The following is a 5,902-nucleotide window of genomic DNA, read 5'->3' on the forward strand; positions in this document are numbered from 1 at the left end:
ATGAAACCCTAACTTATGTTGATTTCTTTAAGTCCGTTTGGTAGCAGCTGCCGCATTTATTGTACCCTAGGAGGGAGGGCTATTACAGTTGGTATCAGAGCCTCAGTTTCTTTCCGCTCTGGACCCAAGAGTCTTCTCAAAAGAAGTTGTTCTTGTAATCTCTTGTTAATAAACTGAATACGGAAGGCTCAACACTGCAACTCATCTCGTTCAACCACAAAGAAAGAGGTATAGAATATCTCTATGATTGAAACTTTGTGCTCTTGGAAATTTTGGTGGGAAGTGTTATTTTTTTTGAGAAGCATGCCTTAAGTGTTGAGATTATTGCGTGCTTGTGAAGCGATGCTTCTTAAATGATGATTCCTAGGAGTTTGGAAATATTATGAATGTGAAGCGATGCTTCTTGAATGGTGATTTGTTCAACGTTGTATGAGAACTTGTGAAAATTGTGAAATGCGAATGTGATTACGTGAGATTATGTTGAAATGTTGCGATGCTTAGACTTGGACTTTTTGGACCCTAGCATGACATAGCTATACGATCACAGCGCTTGTACCAACAATAGAAACGTGGAATGACTAATATAAGGCCGTTAGTGTATGTGGGGATTCGACGAAACGCGAATGGAAAACGCACGAATAGTTATCTTAAGAACGAGAACTTTGGACGCGATGCTACCTTTGTACCATCACCTTTTGACTTTTATACACGTTCGCAGCACCATTTGAGATCACACACTTTCTTTTCTTTTCCACCCTTTGTGGCGGTGCTGACTTGTTCCTTTTTCCCCTTTATGTAGATGGTTCAACCCTATCACGCCCTTATACGTCGCCGCTACGCCAAGAATAGGAACTTTCCGGTAGAGCGCTATAGAGAGCTGGAATGGGACGGAAACCAGTTCCTCTTGAACTTCGTCACCGATTTCTACGGTCATTGGCTGGACGCTTACGCGTACGGAACTACCCATCACGAGGGAATCATGCGACTTATCCACATACTACCTTCCCCTTGGAGCGAGTGGACCGCTCAAGCCTCAGTATCCTACACCTGGTTTAGCCCGCCCAAATACACGCCTCGAGGAGACTTCGTCGGCCTAATGGGAGTTTTACTTCCGGCCATGTCTGCCGCCATTGACGGACCTCCACTCCATCCGCCAACGCAAAGGTACTCGCCAGGAGCACCACGTCAAATGAAGTATCGCGATGACGAGGAGCCGCACGTTGCCCGCGTTCCCCGTAGAAGCACCCTTAGTATGCGCGTGAGGCGATGATTTCGGCCCCTCGAAGGATCATAAAAGAGGCCGAAGAGATGCTTACCTCGATTCCTTCGCCCCTAAGCACCGAGAAGGAAGACGAGGAGATGGGACCGTTCGAGAAGGGAGAGAGTTCGAACGCGGAGAGTGTCGGAGAGTCGGACGAACCCGAAGAGGACGAGGGCGGAGATGTCTAGTGCTTGGATAGTGATTTTGTTTTTCCTTTCCCCATGATTTGAATTCTAGAACTTCTATTTACGTTGTCATTTTCTTTCACAATTGTTTCGCTCCTTTTCATTAATTGTACCAAGACCTTTTGAGACCACTTTTGAGATTTAATGGGGAATTCGCATCTTTCATTCTAGTATCTGGCAATGAGCCGTCTTCACTCTTTTCTATCCTTATTGCGTGAATATACTTGCTCGTTCTATTATCTTCCAAGTGTTTTCCACCTTATGGTGCAACCTTATTATATTTTCTCTTGCACAACTGTTTTCTTTACAACTGCTATTGTGTGGTTTTTCCTTGGACCCTACTTGTTGAATGAGTTTAATTTTTTTTTCTTTCAAAGTACCCCATCGCTATCTTTGGGTTTAAATAAGTGCGCTAACAGCCCGAGTGAAATGAATCAGAATGCCGCCTAGACGCAACGTGAGGAACGAGGGACCTACCTCCCAGGCTTCGGTGGAAGAAAGTGTGACGCAACCAAGGCCGCCGTCACCACCACCACCACCACCTCCACGAGTAGATAGAGAAGTCGTGAAACTATTCCTTGACCAAAGGCCCCCTACCTTCGACGGGATGGGTGAACCCGCAAAGTCTAAAACCTGGATACGCGCTTTAGAACGCATCTTCAAGACCTTAGTGTGCAACGATGCGGAGAAGATGATCTGCGTGACGCATCAACTGACCGGGTCCGCCGACTTTTGGTGGGATACTAAGTTAAAGACCATGCCCCAGGATCGAGTGGACGAGATGACATGGGAGGACTTCAAGACCGAGGTCTATGACAAGTACAAACCCAAAAGCTACCGCAAGGCAAAGGCAGCCGAGTTCCACAACCTCACCCAGGGACGTCTGTCCGTGACCGAATATGACCGCGCACTTTATGACATGACCCGCTATGCGCCGGAACAGACGGATACCGATGAGAAGCTGGCCGATAAATTTCGAGAGGGCCTTAGGCACGAGATTAGGATGGCATTGGAAGTCCGTGGAACCCTTACGTACGCCGAGGCGCTAGCCCTCGCACTGGATGTAGAGGCAGCAATGCCGAAAGAGAGGAGCGCGGGGAACACTACAACGGCACTACCCCCACCACGCCCTAACCATGATAAGAGGAGGTGGGATGAGAGTAGGATTCACTATGACAACAAGCGATACCGCCCCACTCAGAACAGGCCGCCGTACGGGGGAGGACAGACTTCGTTCAATCCGAGGAGCGACCCCCGGGCCAGGCCACCTCAGTGTAACGTTTGCGCCAAGTACCATTTCGGGGAGTGTAGATGACAGAACCCGACCTAGGTGCTTCAACTATGGAGGGAACGGTCATTTCTCGAGGGAGTGTCCGAGCAAGAATATGGGAAACGGGTCGAGGCAGAACCATCAGGGTTTCCGTCAGCAGCCGAGGGCGCCACCTACGGGCTCGGGAGTAAACCGAGATCAGCCACCGCGGCTGCAGCAGCCTGTCCACCCAAGACTTCCCGCCCCGGCTAAAGCGTACGCTATAAGTCAGAAGCAGCCTAGGATCGAGCAAGGGAAACCCGAGAGTGGAAATTTAGCAGGTATAGGCGAAATCCTCGATACCCCTATTGTTGTTTTGTTTGACACGGGTGCATCTCATTCTTTCATATCTGAGTTGTGTGTGTATACCTTAAGTTTGCCTGCTAGGAAGTCTGAACATAGGATGATGGTGTCCTCACCAGTAGGAGGAATGGTAGAGATTTCCCGATTTTGCTTGAACGTAAAAATCGTACTAGGAGAACTTAAGTTAGTTACTCACGACCTGCGAGTTATGGCGATGAGAGATGTCGACGTAATCTTAGGAATGGATTGGTTAACCGCGAACTTTGCGACGATTCAATGTAAGGAAAGGCTAATAACCCTACAAGCTTCTGGTACGGAACCCATCGTGTACCACGGAATCTCGATGAACCGACGAACCGCTATAGTCTCCGCATTACAAGCCACCGCCATATTAAGGATAGGACGCCAGCCTACCTTGTCTATCTCCACGGAGAAGAGAAGGAGGAAAGGAGGCTTGAAGACGTTGCTGTCGTACGAGATTTTCCAGACGTTTGTCCCGAGGTATTACCTGGACCGCCGCTAGATAGGCAGTTAGAATTTACGATCGACCTTGAACCTGGAGCCTAAGGAGTTGGAGGAGCTAAAGATACAGTTACAAGAGCTCATGGATATAGGTTTCGTTAGGCCCAGTGTTTCGCCATGGGGCGCACCGGTGCTCTTCGTTAAGAAGAAAGACGGGTCAATGAGAATGTGTATCGACTATAGAGAGTTGAACAAACTGACCCTCAAGAACAAGTACCCTTTGCCGAGGATAGACGACCTATTCGATCAACTCCGAGGAGCCGGAGTGTTCTCTAAGATGGATCTGAAGTCCGGGTACCACCAGCTGAAAGTGCGAAAGGAGGATATACCTAAGACCGCATTCCGTACCAGATACGGTCACTATGAGTTCGTTGTGATGCCGTTCGGTCTGACGAATGCCCCAACAGTGTTTATGGACTTGATGAACCGAGTTTTCCACCCGTACCTAGATACGTTCGTCCTAGTGTTCATAGATGATATCTTAGTCTACTTGAAGGACGAGAAGGAGCACGCGGAGCACCTACGAATCGCGCTGGAGACGTTGAGGACGGAAAAGCTGTACGCCAAATTCAGCAAGTGCGAATTCTGGCTAAAGGAAGTCAACTTTTTAGGGCACATCATGTCGGCAGAAGGAATTCGAGTGGACCCCGCCAAGGTTGAGGCGGTGCAACAGTGGAAGTCACCATCGACGCCGAACGAGATTCGGAGTTTCCTTGGCTTGGCAGGATACTACCGAAGTTTCATAGAAGGGTTCTCTAAGATAGCGAGACCAATGACCCAGCAGCTCAAGAAAGGAATCAAGGTGAATTCGATGCTGGAGTGTGAGGCGAGCTTCCAACTCTTGAAGGAGAAATTGACCACCGCACCAGTGTTAGCTGTGCCAGAGCTTGGAGAGAATTACGTAGTTTACACCGACGCTTCGAAGGTCGGAGTAGGATGCGTGTTGATGCAGAACAACAAGGTGATCGCCTACGCGTCACGACAATTGACACCGCACGAGTTGAACTACCCCACCCACGATTTAGAGTTAGCCGCAGTAGTGCATGCCCTAAAGATTTGGAGGCACCATCTCTACGGAGTTAGGTGTGAAATCTTTATGGATCATAAGAGTTTGAAGTACTTTTTCGAGTAGAAGGACCTGAACATGCGACAACGGAGATGGCTCGAGCAGGTGAAAGACTACGATTGTGGCATCAACTACCACCCCGGCAAGACAAACGTAGTGGCAGAAGCCTTAAGCCGTAGAGACCATTCGCAACTCGCTGTTTTTCTGACAGAAGAGGAAAGTTTAGTACGGGAGTTGAATAAGTTGCGGATAGAAGTAGTTAGGACACCCGAAACCGTAGAAGGCCGAATCACCGCGTTAGTAGTGGAACCCGATCTAAGGACGAGGATCGTTGCAGCACAACGGTTAGACGTGAGATTGGAGGAGATTCGAGTCGAAGTAAGAACCGGTGAATCCAGAAATTTTAGCGAGGCTTCCGACAACGCTCTCACCTTTGAAGGGAGACTGTGCGTGCCTAACGACAAGGGACTTTGGAATGACGAGGGACTTTGGAACGAGATCATGAGCGAAGCCCACGAAACCCCATACACTGCTCACCCGGGAGCACGAAAATGTAACAGGATCTGAAGAAGTCCTTTTGGTGGAACGGCATGAAGAGGGATGTCGCAGCATTTGTGGAGCGCTGCTTAGCCTGCCAACAGGTGAAAGCCTTACACCAACGACCGTACGGGAAGCTACAACCACTTGAGATACCCTAGTGGAAATGGGAGCACATCGCTATGGATTTCGTGACGACATTACCGAAGACCCTCAAAGGGAACACCGCGATCTGGGTGATCATAGACCGACTTACCAAGAGAGAGCATTTCATACCTATCCCCGTAACCCATGGATCGGATAGGCTAGCTCGGATCTACATTCAAGAGATCGTACGATTACATGGAGTCCCAGTGACGATTACGTCTGATCGTGACCCGAAGTTCACCTCGAAATTTTGGATTAGCCTACAGCGTGAGCTTGGAACCCGACTAAACTTTAGCATGGCTTTTCACCCACAATCCGATGGACAATCCGAAAGAAGGATACAAACTCTCGAGGATATGCTAAGAGCTGTGGTGCTCGACCGAGGCGGAAGTTGGGAGACCGCACTACCTTTGATCGAATTCGCTTACAACAACAACTTCCAAGCAACGATCGACATGGCGCCATATGAAGCATTTTATGGGAGAAAGTGTAGATCTCCACTCTACTGGGATGAAGTTGGCGAACGAAGGGCACTTGGACTTGATATAGTCGAAGAAATGGTCAAAGTCGTT

This window comes from Salvia hispanica, chromosome 1, assembly GCF_023119035.1.
Source record: "Salvia hispanica cultivar TCC Black 2014 chromosome 1, UniMelb_Shisp_WGS_1.0, whole genome shotgun sequence".
Lineage (NCBI taxonomy): Eukaryota > Viridiplantae > Streptophyta > Magnoliopsida > Lamiales > Lamiaceae > Salvia > Salvia hispanica.